Source organism: Acomys minous, assembly GCF_964271855.1.
Source record: "Acomys minous genome assembly, chromosome: 1".
Lineage (NCBI taxonomy): Eukaryota > Metazoa > Chordata > Mammalia > Rodentia > Muridae > Acomys > Acomys minous.
Genome location: NC_140483.1, coordinates 178,967,502 through 178,982,743, shown reverse-complemented (window position 1 = coordinate 178,982,743; position 15,242 = coordinate 178,967,502). Strand labels below are relative to the sequence as shown.

At 40.7% G+C, this 15,242-nt stretch overlaps 1 long non-coding RNA gene across 1 annotated transcript in view; it reads right to left on the bottom strand.

Annotated features, from left to right (window-relative positions):
* The window catches only part of LOC311593214, a 36,170-nt gene extending 22,647 nt beyond the window's left edge, over nt 1–13,523 (bottom strand). The window contains exon 1 of the long non-coding RNA XR_014777615.1: nt 13,399–13,523. This is a non-coding gene — a long non-coding RNA (uncharacterized lncRNA). The remainder of the gene's footprint in view (nt 1–13,398) is intronic.
* Between the last annotated feature and the right edge of the window lie 1,719 nt (nt 13,524–15,242).

Genomic DNA, 15,242 nt, shown 5'->3' with positions numbered 1-15,242 from the left:
ATTCTAGTTAGTTATGGTGTTTACAAATATCAGAGTTGATCCTTCTTTGACACCTGCATTAATAGTTTGTGTGTAAGGCTTAATCACAGGTAAAGAGTAAAGTGTCTGGACTTGCCCACTATTTACTGTTGAAGCCTTAAAATCAGAATTGGTTGCTATTGTTATTGTTTTAATTACTTCTCAGTTCACAAATTCTGGGCATGAAGAAACTTACCTAATAAGGCAGTAAACTGTCCCCATGGTATTTGAACTATTAAAATTTTACACAAGAAATATAAGTTGAAATTGTGTCAGGATAAAATCATGTACTTTCTGAATTAATTAATCTTGTTTAAAAAGAAAAATGGTTCTAAAAAGTCAGTTACTGTTCATTCTGCTCATTCCAAACTCTCAATAACCAAGAATAATCTCTGTGGAAAACAAAAGTTTTAGCCAAGGAAATGAGGCCATGTGAGCATGTGATAATGAGTCATAGGTTCTTTGGCTTCTATTATTAGGAATGTCAGACTTCATCTGCTCAGTGCAGAATGCTCTTTACAAGCTGTGCACCTTGCTTGGCCTGGGAAACAAAGTAGGAATATCCCTACTCTTATTAGATATATTGTGAATGGAAACACGTATTTTGTGGCGGGGGGGGGGGGTTGGTTGGTTGGTTGGTTTGATTTGGTTTGGTTTGGTTTTTTAAGACAATGTTGCTCTCTGTTGGCCAGGCTGTCCTAGAACTCAAGAGATCTGCCTGACTTTACCCACCTCGAATGCTAAGATTATAAGCCCCACAAACTGCCTGCTTGGTTTTGGTTTTTTTAACCAAAGACGTGTTGTTGGAAACAATGATTGGTGTTAGGAAGGAGAAATAAGGAAAGAAATTAAATTGGGATTTAGGGTCAGGGCACAGCTCTCTGAGAAAGTAATACTCATGAAAGAATGAGTAGGAAGCAGACAGGTGACCATACGCTGATGTCACAACGGAGCCCCTGAGATTTGAAAAGTGAATGGCCACGATTCTAAGGAGCAAGGCCAAGTGTGACTTGAGAAGAATCTGGAGATATGGGTAGAGAGGTGCTTAGCCAAGTCCTTGAGGCCATGTTAAAGTGTTTGTGTCTTGTGTTAAATGCAGCAGGAATCTCAACTAAACACTCACCAAGTACAAGACAAACAGAGAACAGCTTTCCGGTCACCCATTCTTGACCCTACAACTGCCATGGATTTTATTGTTGGACAGCTGGTTTCAAAGTCCTGTACTGCAACTGCCTGCTCAGAATTAACTGGTGTGAGTTAACTTTGATCCTAGAGAACAGGAATCCGGCCTAGATGTGAACTGCAAAGGAGACTCGTAGCCATGAGACTCAAGAGGGATGGATCAGTGTGCCATCCAGAGAGTTCTGTGTGAGGTGGGGAACACCTCTGTCCAGAAGACAAACACAGGGAGAGCCACACTCAATCCCAGGGGAAAGAAACAGAAGGCGTGATTTTGGCATCTTCTAGATACTGTCCAAGCTGCCTGCGGTGCTTGTATCAGGTCTCCAGCTAATTACAGTCACTTCTATTGATAGATGTGGAAAAAGTCACTCACTGCCTCTGGGGACTAAGGAGGAAGCACTTCACTGTCATCAAGTATGAAGGCAAATAAGGCACTGTCCCCCAAAGATTCAAGCTCAAAGGAAATACAGAGGTCAAAACTCCCTCTAGAAATATTGCAGTCAGGTCCAAGGGTAGCAACTAGACCGGATAGCAGTGAGTCAGGACCCTAAAGCTGAAGGACTGATTAACTGGGAGTAGGCATGGAAGTGGTATGGCAGGGCCATGTGAGCCAGGCAAAAGCTAATACGCAGTGACTAATTAATGCTGATCTGTACACTTTCCTCATGGGTGAGATCCTGTTTTCAGTTGTGCACTCACTGGATGGAGACCCAACATTGCTCCAATCATAGCCCTGATCTGGTGGTCACACAGACGGTCCTGACTAGCAAATAGGACAGAGAAGAAAACCAAATGTCAGAAATCTGAGAAAAGGATACATAAAGAGGAGAGAGGTGATGGGGTGAGAGGGAGATTAAAAAGTGGGATAGAGGAACCAGAATGCATTGTATAGATGTAGGAAATTTCCAAAGCGCCAACTTATTTAAAAGACACAGTGTATGCATACATACAATTGTCCAAGAATAAAAATATGGCTTAAAGATTCAGAGATCCACAGCCAGACTTTAGGTGGAACTCAGTGAATCCTGTGGAAGAAGAGAAGGAAGGATTGTAGGAGCCAGAAGAGTCAAGAACACCCCCCCCCAAGAAAGATGCCACAGAACCAACAAACTTGGACTCACAGGGCCTCACTGAGACTGAATCAACAATCAGGGAGCCTGCATGAGTCTAACCTAGGCTCTCTGCATACATGCTATGGCTGTGTAGCTTAGTGCTTTGTGGGACTCCTCGACGAGGGAGTGGGGGCTGTTTCTGATGCTTCTGCCTGCTTTTGGGACCCTTGTCTTCCTACTGGTTTGCCTTACCCAGCCTTAATATGAGGGGAGGTGCCTAGTCTTAATGCAAATTGGTATGCCACATTTGATTGCTATCCCTGGGAGGCCTGCCCTTTTCTGAAGGAAAACAGAGGAGGAGTGGATGGGGATGAGGGAGGAGGAGCAAGGAGGAAAGAAAGGTGAGGATAAACCGGTCAGATGAAATATAGGAGAGAAAAAAATTAATAAGAAAAATAAATATGTGGTTTGAGAAATTACATACTAGATTATGTATAGTAGTTTTAAATGAAATGAATTAACCTTAACTTTTATTTTTTTTTTACACAAATTGTATTACACTAAATTTTCTCTTATTTGAAAGAGCTGACAGAAAGAGCTATCACCCCAAACCAGGGGTCAGAAAACTACAGCCTGAGGCTAAATCTTGCGCTCAGTCTGTTTTTATAAATCAATTTCTATTGAAAGATGGAATAAAAGAAAACCTCTCCAAAAAGTCTTAATTTCTGTTCTCCATTAGCTGCATTTTCAGTGATGAACAACTATTGTTTGTGCGTTTATTTTAAGGACATTTGTTACTAACACCTTGCACTCCCAGAAAAAGCAATATATAGCCTAGTAAATCATTACAAACAGAAAAAAAAAACCACTATTTCTATTACCATAGAATTCTTCCTATCTTTGAGTCTCTCTCAAAATGACTCTCTGCCTATCTGTTGAGTTGAACAGATATGGCCACTCAATTGCAGTCCTCAATTTCTCTTATGTGACACAGTAAATCCCCCACAATTCACTTGTGAAACAGTTAGGCCGAGAGAATCCTGTCCAAGGAGAGTGAAAGGCAGAAGCGAGTATTTAGCTGACTAGTCCACCACGCAGTTTTCTCTTGAAGCTTCAGGCAATTTCTAGTTGCTCTGTGAAGATGTTGTGAATAAAAAGAAGTTGCATCAGAGCTACTAATTACACCGATGTTTTTTCTTCTTCTTCTTCTTTCTGTTTGCCTTTGAAGAACACAACCAACAAACAGCCACTAGGTGTCCTCAAAATCAAACGAATCCTCACTTCTGCGCTTTCAGAGTCGAATTCGTGCAGGCACTGGGCTCAGGGGCTCCCCGGGGATAGATTAAAACTGCGCGTGCTCAGCCCTGCTCTAAGTGAAAAGGAGTCCCCAGGGAAGCTCTCGGATGTTTAGCACTGAAGGAAGGCCGGATGATAGGGTGGAGAGCCTCTTAGCGCTGAAAGGGAACAAGAGAGGCCAACTTGCAGCCACCCTGCCACTCAGTCATTTCAGAGGTGCAGAGATGTATGCTCTGGTTTTCTTTAGTCATGGCGTTCAGCTAAGTAGATCTGTCCTTTGATTTTGACAAAAAGAGAACAGCGCATCGCCAAGTCTTCAGGCAGAGTCACCTGACTATTCACCAACTCCTCTCCTCTATCCGGACCCTTCTCTTTTTCTCTTCTCCCGTTCTCCCCCGACACCCCCCCCCATCTCTCTCTTTTCAGTTTTCTTCTAAACGGCATCTACACACACACACACACACACACACACACACACACACAAACACAAACACACTTTCCGGACTTAAATATGAAATTTACATATTCAATGGGAATAGTATTTCATGGCTTCTGAGGGTCAACGAAAAGGAAAACGGGAATAAAAGAAGAGAGAGAGAGAGAGAGAGAGAGAGAGAGAGAGAGAGAGAGAGAGAGAGAGAGAGAGAGAGAGAGAGAGATGCTAAAGAGAGGCTCAGGTGTTGTTGAGTCCTTGCTGCTCTAGTAAAGAACTTGGGTCCTATTGGTTGTCCTATTCCCAGGACCAACATGGCAGCTCACCACTTCCTGTAACTCTGGTTGGGGGCGGAGGGCGGGGGAATCCCATGATCTCTTCTGTCCTCCGCGGGCTCTAGTATGCATGCCCATACTCACGCACAAATTATAAAATAAAAAGTAAAAGAGGCAGAGGAGGTCAAAGGGGGAGAAAGATGAGAAAGCAAGCAGGTAACTGCTCAGATCTATCCAAAAGTTCCGGAAAATAAGGTCACATGGTGGGAGCTGGTGGCCGGAGCTGCACAGGGCACCTCCCTTCATCTTTCCTGCCTCAGACTCCGGATTCTTTATCATGTGTTAGGAATTTCTAATCTTACCACAGCCAGATGACTCAGACCGGCTGACTGGCTGTCTAGGCCTCTACAAAACACCTGTAAAGATAAACCGTAGTGAGAAAACAACACTCGTTGCAGGATGGCCTTTTCAGATAGTCAGGGGGATTTTCAGGGTTGGTTTCTATTTTTCCCCCCGCTGCAACGGCTCACAGACCTTGATCTTAATTTCAGACATATTTGTGTCTGAAAGCCAGAGGCTAATTACAAACAAGGAATAACCTCCCATGGACTGAGGCCTGGCTTCTGCTCAGGAAGGGAAGCAAATGAGCAACACAACTTCAGTTGAAGCCACAGAGAGTTCTGGTTTGCCAGTTACTCAGACCAACCTTCTCTTCTCTCACTTCACTGCCCCAGGATGCTAGGAACATGTAATTCTCTCTCTCGTTCAAGATCAACTCAGAGGATCTTCCTAACTAATGTCTCTGGATGCTAGGCATAAGAGGACAGTGAGCCACATGATCTGATTCAAATTATAAATGCTAATTAGATAAATACTAACAATTACATGCCACTATGTGTCTTTCCATGCAAATGATAAAGAAACAATGAAGGAGCTGTGATTTCTGTAGGCTTATGCAGGAATAAAGTCCTGCACATTGAAGTAAACCATACATAAGTAAGTAATAACCTGTCAACTCTTGTTTCTAAGCCTTTAAAATATCCTTAGTTCCCTTTTAGGAGTTCTAAAAAGCATTTATTCATTTAATATGTTCAACAAGCTTATAAGATACATATAATTGTAGAACTAATGTTCACAGAAGTTTAATTTTTTCTTTAAAATGAATAGATTTTTTTTCTTTTGTTATAATTTGAGCAGGGTTCAAGTATGGCAGAAAGCTTGAAAGATATGTGAATCAAAAAAACAAACACACAAACAAAAAACCAGTCAGGAAATGTTGCTCAGGATGTGGAGAAAGGGAAACACTCCTCATTGCTGGTGGGAATGCAAACTTATAAAACCACTTTGGAATCAATCTGGCACTTTCTCAGAAATTTGATAATAGGGCTAACTCAAGGCTTTTCCACTCCTTGGAATATACCCAAAGATGCTCCACCACACAACAAGGACATTTGCTCAACTATGTTCATAGCAGCTTTTTTCATAATAGCCAGAATCTGGAAACAACCTAGATATCCCTCAGTCAAAGAATGAATAAAGAAACTGTGGTACATTTACACTATGGAATACTACTCAACTGTTAAAAACAAGGAAATCTTGAAATTTGCAGGCAAATGGATCAAACTAGAAATTATCATCCTGAGTGAGTTAACCCAGACCCAGAAAGACACACATGGTACACACTCACTTATAATTGGATACCAACCAACATGGATCACGTCTGAGAGTCTTCACTCAGTGGGGGATTGGGACAGATGCTGGGACTTGCACTGGGACTCCAGGTGAGAGAGGTATGGGAGAATGAGGAGATAGAAGGACCCAGAAGGTCCTGGAACCCTACAAGAAGACCATCAAGGCTGGCAGATCTGGACTCAGGGGTGCCTGTCAAACTGCTGCACCAACCAAGGACAATACATGAAGTAAACCTAGACCCCCTATTCAGGTCTAGCCAACGGACAGAGCATTCTCCACAGTTGTGTGTAGAGTGGGGATGACTCTCACATGAACTCTGGTGCCCCCTATTTGACCACTTCCCCTTGGTGGGGAGGCCTGGTGGCACCCAGAGGGAGGGGAAGCAGGCTACCCAGGTGAGACCTGATAGGTTATGATCATATGGTGGGGGAGGAGGTCTCCTTTCACAGATCTAAGGGAGAAGAATAGGGTGAAAGAGGGAGGGAGGGCGAACAGGAAGATACAAGTGAGAGGATGACATTTGGGATGTAATCTGAATACATTATTTTAAAAATTAAAAATTAAAAAAAGATCCCATTCATTTTAGCATACAAGACAAGAATTTCCAGAGGTCTTGTAATGAGTGGTGACATCATTGACCTGATAGAATATGCATTTGTTATCCTGATATTTTAAATATTTCTCAGTTTCTATTTCTATCACGATAAATACCAGTATCTATAACCAATGCCAATGTACATAATCAAAGTTCTTTGGCCTCCTCAGCAAATTAATGATGTAAAAGTTGCCTGATACTGAAAATGTTAAGAACTGCAAAGGCTTTTTTTTTTTTAATGTATTGAACACAACAGGAACAGGAGGAGAGGGCAGAGCAGAGACTGCTGGCAGAGGCGTCCATCTGAGCTGCATGTAAATGTGCAGAGTACGCATGTAAGATGTGGCAAGGAGGCCAGGTTCCCTATGACTGACTCTACTAGAGGTAGCTAAGCCCAGCAATGTACTAATGTCTGCTTTGTCTTCCACAGAAAAGAGATACCAGCTCAATAAAGAATCCTTTACTCCAACATGGAAAAAAAAAGCTAGTCAGGTAATGTTTCTCAGGTACCTTCCTGTTTTCCACCATGTATAATGATTAATTATTAATTATATTTAATATTAATTATAATATAATATCAAATACTTATATTATAATTCATATAAAATATAATTTGTGTTTGTGTTATAATTTAATATTTAGTATTATTAATTCTTAAATATTAATAATATTAAATGTGATTAATATATAAACATTATATATAAGCATGTATGTATATAAACACAAAGTCTCTCATTGGCCTGAAACTTGTTAAATAAGCTGGGCTGAGTCCTAGGAATCCACCTGGGCTTTCCAGCCCTGTTCCCTAACACCTATTCCCAGGCTTTTGCTTTTCTTTTTGTTTTAAGAAAGTTCTGGGGGTTCAATTCAGGTTCTGGGGCTGGTAAAATGAGAATTTTACTGAGTCCTTTTCTCAACCTTTGGAAATATTTTTGGAGTTTAAAATTACCAATCTGAATCCAGATAAGGAAAACATACCTATTGATTACCTTTCTTCTTTCTTTCCTTCTTTCTTTCTTTTTTGCTTCCTTCCTTCCTTCCTGTCTCCCTTTCTTTCCTCCTTTCTATTTTAGAAGACTAGGCTTGTTCTCTTCAGTACATTCTATTTCCTGGTCTTCCTAACGCACAGTGCTTGAGGGCAGAGACTCAAGGTTTGAAGCAAGAACAGCCTAGCATTTTCTACTCCTGGAACTCGTCACACCACTGCTAGGGAGACCAAGGGTGGAGACTGAAAGTCTGGAAACTGGGGGGTGGTGAATAGATCCCCAGGAGATTGGGTGAAATGCCAATGGAATAGCAGAAAACTGACTCTCAGAGTTTGTCTGGAGTATTGTTTTATTCCCAAGGGATTATGACTCTGAGGCTCCTCAAAGTACAAGCTAGGGTCATCTGCCAATCATAGATGTATTAACCATCAGCAATGAGATAGAAACAAATTTGGGCATGGGTAGAACCCATTCATAATACCTCATCATAAAAGCAAAATAGTTTATGTTCCCAAATAGATGTGTGCCATTGGAACAAAGGCTGTTAGCGCTCAGAAAGCATCAGTTTACTTCAGCAGGGTCCTAAGTGGTGTCTACAATCTCCTCATAAGATAAAGGTTGATTCCCTGTCACAGTTTTAGTTCAGAGACCACAAGAACCAGAGTCAGTTGTCTCCTGCTGGCCACCTTGTCACTCTACTACCTGAAACAGTCTTCCTTGTCCAGCTCAGAGCACCATGCCCAGAAAAAAATGGGGAAATATTTTCTGCTCGTTTTTCTTCATAAGCTTCAGAATCATTTGGACATATTTGTAAAAATGTTCCACTGAGGCCATGGTTGGCAATACTTTAAGTATAAATTTATATATCATATGTATGCAAATAGATCTAAAAATGAACACATTTAAGAAGTTTGTAACTTTCCTCATAATTATTCTGAAGCTGCTCTCTAAAATGCTTTGTTTTTGAAGTTTCTACCCAATGCAGGGTCTCTTTTTTTAATTTAACTGAATGCTTTGTCAGTCAACTTAGGTCCTCCTTTACTCTCGTATTTTCTATCTTTTGGCATAAAGGAATCATCTTAAAGCTGTTTGTTTCCTTCCCTTAGTTGTGTCTCTGATTTAGGTTTCACTTCTTCTTACTACCAATAGAATGAATTTTTTTCTTAATTAAATCTTTATACTGGAAGACATTTAGAAATGAAACAGTATACAAAACAAAATTGTGAAGGCACTACTCTTCCACTGGGACACTGCCAGGAGAAGATTTGGGGATTAACAACTGTGAATGCATGCATTATTGAGGAGAAAGTAGAAATAATAAATTGCATTACTATCCAGTGAACTTCTTCTCGTATTAAGGTAAAACCAAGCCAAAGACCAAAAAAGGAAACAATAAAGTTAAACAAAATAGAATAGAATGGGCCATTAAAACAAAAATGTATCCATCACCAGCATAGCTTAGGAAGCACTAAGTTAGACAACGTGTTTCCATAGGCCTATATCCCAGCACTTAGGACATATAAGCTGAGCCAGGCCGAGAGGCAGCTTAAGACTCTCTGGAATACGTAGTAAAACTGCCTCAGAAAAGTAAGGGCAGAGGTCATAGCTCAGTGGTAGGACACTTGAGTGAGTTCAATCCCACGAACCTGCACTTGATGAAGAGGAGAAGAATGAGGCAGAGGGGAGAGGAGAGGAGATGAAAGGAGGGCACTTTACTTCATAAACGTCTTGTGTCTTGCGTGTCCCTTTTGAAGTTAGAAGCACTAAGCAAATGCCACTCACAGAAGGCTTTGACCTTTAATCTCTAGAGAGCTTCCTACAGTCTCTGGGCTCTATAGACCTTGAACATCAAACTAATCAGTCCTACCACATAGACTTTTGTATATCAGCTCCACTACTGTATTGGAAATGATCATAACCTATGTGTCCTTTAAAACTAAATGGGGAGCACGCCTGTAATCCCAGCACTCAGGGAGGCAGAGGCAGGTGAGTTCGAGGCCAGCCTGGTCCACAAAGTGAGTCTAGGACTGCCAGGGCCACACAGAAAAACCCTGTCTTGAGGAAAAGTAAAACCTAAGTGGGGGGATTCTTACACTCAAGCAGCCAAGCTCCAGGCACCTAGCTATTTTTCATAGGTGTCAGAGCTACAGAGGACAGAACCCCATTTCTGCAGCCATTCCTGAGAGTACTAAACCCAAAAAACTGTCTCTTTCCTTGTAGTTGAAGAAGGCCCAGCCAATCTCGGAGGCAGGGAGACGGTGGAAGCTTCCCTGGCCCACTTGCCTGCTGACAGCTGCACCTGACCCTGGCTGCAGTGTGAGCAAGAGCAATTTGTAAAATGTTCCCAAGCCTTTGCCAAGGGATGAAAAGTTTTCCCTAAGAAATCTGAAATCCTCAGCAGGAAATCAGGCATAAAGGGGAACAAGGGATTTAATTTATTTGTCTCGGAAACCCTGGAACCACTCATCCGATGCATGTAATTAAATGTGGCTCTAAGTTATTAATACCACAGGATATTGTCAAAAGGAAGTGCAAGTGCTTTCTGGAACATGGCCATCATTGCCCAACTCCCATCATAGCCCAGCTGTGATCATCCAATATGAGAAATAAGGAGTGAGCGAAAAATGGACAAAAGGATGGAACAAAAAATCAACAACTTCCAGGAATTAAACTTTTAACTGCCAACATTAAAGCCTAGCCAGATAATTTAAGCAAATTAAGATTAAACTGGCCAGCTTTGGCATTCCTAAGAACAAGCAGAGATTGAAAGACAGGAAGAAATGAGAGTCACAATAGCTCAGAAGGAGATGTTGCAGGCAGGAGGACACATTAGTCTTACATTTAAACACAGAATTCATGCACACAGCCAATGGACACCAAGAACCACACAGCCAATGGACACCAAGAACCACACAGCCAATGGACACCAAGAACCACACAGCCAATGGACACCAAGAACCATACAGCCAATGGACACCAAGAACCACACAGCCAATGGACACCAAGAACCACACAGCCAATGGACACCAAGAACCACACAGCCAATGGACACCAAGAACCACACAGCCAATGGACGCCAAGAACACCTGCTGTGTAAGAGCCAAGTTCCTCTCTCTAGAGACAGACTCGATACTCTATTTGTCTTTTTTTTCCCCCCTGACAAGGGAGAGAATTTAGAAAGAAGGGGGTACATTGGAGGAGAAAGTATGATCTACAGTATTTTTAAGCTTTAAGACACAAATGTATATTGGCAATGATAACCATTACATTTTCACAAGAACCTATAAATTAGAAGCAAAAATCTGTATACTTTGTATGCCCTTTAGTGCATGAATTCAGAAATCATTTTTAAAAACAAAATTAATTTATTTAAATTTTTAAAAATTCAGAAGATTCAGAGTCATAAGCAATCTCAGATTTTAATTCAGCCACTCAACTAGAAATCTCTAAGTGTCAGATGGAAAAAAGAAATGGATCTGTTTAAAACTTTTCATACTAATGTAATTTTTTACAATGTCATTCAATAATATTTTGACAATTTAAATACAGAAAAATGAAATTGGAACATTTGAACTTCTTTTTCTTAGTTCATCTCTTTTATTTTAAATTAAAGAATAGTTAGATTACTTTGTCTCTCCCTGTGCTCCCTCCAACACCTCCCCATGTAACCCTGTTCTTTCTTAAGTTCATAGCATTTTAATCTTCGATTAATATAGTTTTGTGTACATGTTTTTTTGTGTACATGGATATTTGTGTGCATATCCATATATTTATGGATAAATATCTAAATACAACCTGCTAAGTCTGGTTAGTGTTGCATGTGTGTGTGTGTGTGTGTGTGTGTGTGTGTGTGTGTGCGCGCGCGTGTGTGCTTCTACTGATTCAATTTTTAAGTAACAAAAAAAATCTCACTTTTTATCTTCCATATTCAAATGTATTCCCATAAGCAATAAATCAACAGGATGTTTGTCCTTTTAATGATTTACTGGCTTATCCAAGATACCCCCTTGTTAGCTTTTTATGAGGCAGCCTCCAAAATTAGAAGATCTGAAATGGTTAGCTGCATGTCTGGATGTGCAGCAGCTGAGAGGGGAACACTAGTAGATCTCGCCTCACTCTCCACTCAGCCAGGTGATTAGTGTGTGTCCAGTGGAGCCATCTTGTAGCTTAGAAACCATTCTGTTGATGTGCTGGATGTAAGAATCTAGAGAAATCATTGTCCACATGGCTTGAAAAAAAAACTCATAAAACTGCTTAGGCCAGCCACATTTACACATTGCCAAGCCTATTTTTCCGAGTGATCTGCAGACAAAGGTAGATGCTGATCTTTATTTTCTACTTATATCAAGGCATTTTCAACTACAGTGTCAGATATCACCTACCTGGATTCAAATCCCACCAAATTTGGAAGTAAAGGCAGTACTTAAGATATTTGCTAAAAGTATATCTTTTATAAGAAAATACTGTTCTAAATCTATTTTTAAAATATGTAGTAAAGAACTCAGAGATACTTCATAGATTCGGACAGAGAAAAAGGTTTTATATACCTCAAAATTGTCTTTTAGCTCAATGTGGATGTGGAGATATGTATTAGAAAGCATAAGAATGATAGTTAATTTATATATAGATGATAATTGTTGGAGAGAGAGAGAGAGAGAGAGAGAGAGAGAGAGAGAGAGAGATATGAAATGTTGAGTTCTTGAAAAATGAAGACAGTCCTCAAATTTCTTTACAGGCGTAAAACTTAATATGTCTGATTATCTCAGAGTTGATCAGTCTCCTGAAAGCAAATTTGACTCCATCAAAGAGAGGGAAGGAGGGAAGAGGAGAGGAAAGAAGACAAGAGCAGAAGGGCAGGGGAGGAGAGAGAGAGAGAGAGAGAGAGAGAGAGAGAGAGAGAGAGAGAGGGAAAAGGAGGGTAGAGAGGAGGAGGAAGAGAAACCAGTGTGTAGCAGTGAAGTGTATGCAGGCAATCTAGGCAGCAGCGTGTAATCTGTCTCATCCTTTGCTATGTTATCCTGAAAACAGTTCGAGACGATTACAATAAGCAAAGCCAATTCCAGCCTTTGAGGGATATATATGTGAGAAAGGAAGAAAGGCTTTTGGGCTAAGCCATTAAGATGTTTAAGTCATTAGTTACTGAAACAAAACCCAGCCTACGCTTCCTGTTGTGAGATACAACCCAGAATTAAAAATTGCTAATTCTAAAATGAGGCACCACCCTCTTAGAGTCAGGATATACTCACAAACTGATTAGTGGTTGGAGTTTGACTCTGTTGCATGATTAGAGCAAAGAGAACTAGAAAGTGAGGGCATTGTGAGATACTTATGAAAGCAGGATGGATAATTGCTGCATCTACCTATGTCTCTGGCGAGTATAGCAAATCTGCCTGTCAAACACCAGCACACATTCCCTTAGTCACACAGTGTTTACTGTGTAGCATCTGTATACACTAAGAACCCAAGCAAATTGTACTTAGTTTTCTGATTTAACTGCAAAAACACCTCATCACTGACTTTGAAACTAAAGAAAATTTCTTTTAATCCCTGACCAGTACTTTTTGTTGTTATACATGACGGAGTAGACTTAGTCCTAATCTACAATGACAGTGTTGGCACAGTTACCCAACAGCCTCGGAGAAATGCCTTGGCCCCTGGATCTTCACGTACAGCACAGACGCTAGTGAAAAACCAGCCCTCTGTCCATGGCCAGTGAATTGCTCCTACCAAACACCTGCTCAAATTGCTACGGTCACTACATGAAGCTGGGAAGGTGAGCAGCCTGGACTTACTTCTGTGTGGAACTCCCAGAGATGGACACACAAGCAAAGTCTCCACAACAGCAGAAAGAGCCACAGGAGTGCCTTACCTAAATCTGAACTCGTGTCAAAGAATTTTTCTTTCCAACTTGCTGTTTCAAATAAGTGTTAACCATTCGGTGTCTTCTCTTTCCCTTCAGGATATACAAACCACAGAATTCCGATGACTCATCTCAAAATAGCTTGTGAGTGTGCCAGAGGCGGAAGGGCATGCTGTTTGGTTCTTTAAGACTTCCTGCCAAACTGAAAAAAAAGGGGACACTGAACATATGAGGATATTTTGAACTAACTGTAAGTATTAATGAGAATCTAATCTTTTATCGTTCTCAGCTTAGCCTCAGTTGCCTAGCATGTCTGGTTGCATACACGTGACTCCTCAAAATAATAATAAGCTAACACTAATAGCACAATGTTTTTGTTGTTGAGATTGCTACTATCTATGTTAATTTGTAGACTTCTTGGTAGAACCATAAAGGAAAAAAGATATGAAATAGATATACCGTTATGTGTCTTTAAAATAAATAGCCACTGCTGGGCATGGTGGCACATGCCTTTAATCCCAGCACTCGGGAGGCAGAGGCAGGCAGATCATTGTGAGTTTGAGGCCAGCCTGGTCTACAAAGTGAGTACAGGACAGCCAAGGCTACACAAAGAAACCCTGTCTCAAAAAACCAAAATAAATATAATAATAATAATAATAATAATAATAATAATAATAATAATAATAATAAATAGCTAGGATCTAATGTATAGAATTACAAATCATCATAAAGAATTGTACTGGCTAGTTCTGATGTCATCTTGACACAGGCTGGAGTCATTGGGCAGAAGGGAACCTCAATTGAGAAATGGCTCCCACCGGATTGACCTGTGATGCCTTTTTCTGGTTTGATGATTGATGTAGGAGGTCACTATGCACGCTATTAAAAGCAGCACTCTTCTAAGGCCTCTGCATCAGTTCCTGCCTCAACTACACACTATTAATGAAAATAAACTCTTTTCTCCCCAACTTGCTGGTGGGCACAATGCTTCACCACAGCAAAGGAAAGTGAAAGTTCAATGAAGCACATTCATTAAGATGTAAACTTTGTTAATCAGTCCACAAAACAACTCAGCTACCATCCTCTTACTCCACAGACCCCAAGGTCCCCAGCTTTCCATATGCAGATTCGGGGTGATAATAATATCTGGGCCTAGGAACTTTTTTAAATTTTATTTAAGTAGTTTATTTATATTACATCTTAATTGTTATCCCATCACTTGTATCTTCCTGATCCCCACTCCCTCCCTCCTTCACCCTGTTCCCCTCCCCTAGGTGGGCCTAGGAACTTTAAAAGGATGGGATTAGAGGTGTCAGCAACCAAAGAATACTGCCAAAACTAGCAATGGTTCCAGTGAATTCTCTTCTCAGGAATGATAACTCTGGAGGCTAAAGCCACTGAGTAACACTGGAGGGGCTGCCAGCCTACCAGGGCAGTGAGAAGCAGCCTGTTCTAGTGCTGTAGGTATAAGCACAGAGCCAGTCAGCCAAACTGCACTCAACTTCTCAGCTGCATAGCCACCTCTGGAAAGTTACCTAGACTTTCAACTTCAACCTTTTAACTGAAATAAAAGATAATTAGTTGTAGCAGTAGCAGTAATAACAACAACAACAACAACAACAACAACAACAATAATAATAATAATGCCTGTCTCATAGGGTTTTGACACCTTAAATGCATAATGGGTGTAGCAATAACATGCTATAAAGACAAGTCAGTAAATACTTCTACAATGCAATAAAGCTGGGAGGTTATGGTTTCTCCAAAAACAAATATTAGAGCAAAATAAATGTCAGCAATGCCAGGCTTTACAGTCCATATGCCTCAATGCAACCCAGCTTAAAAAGCAAACA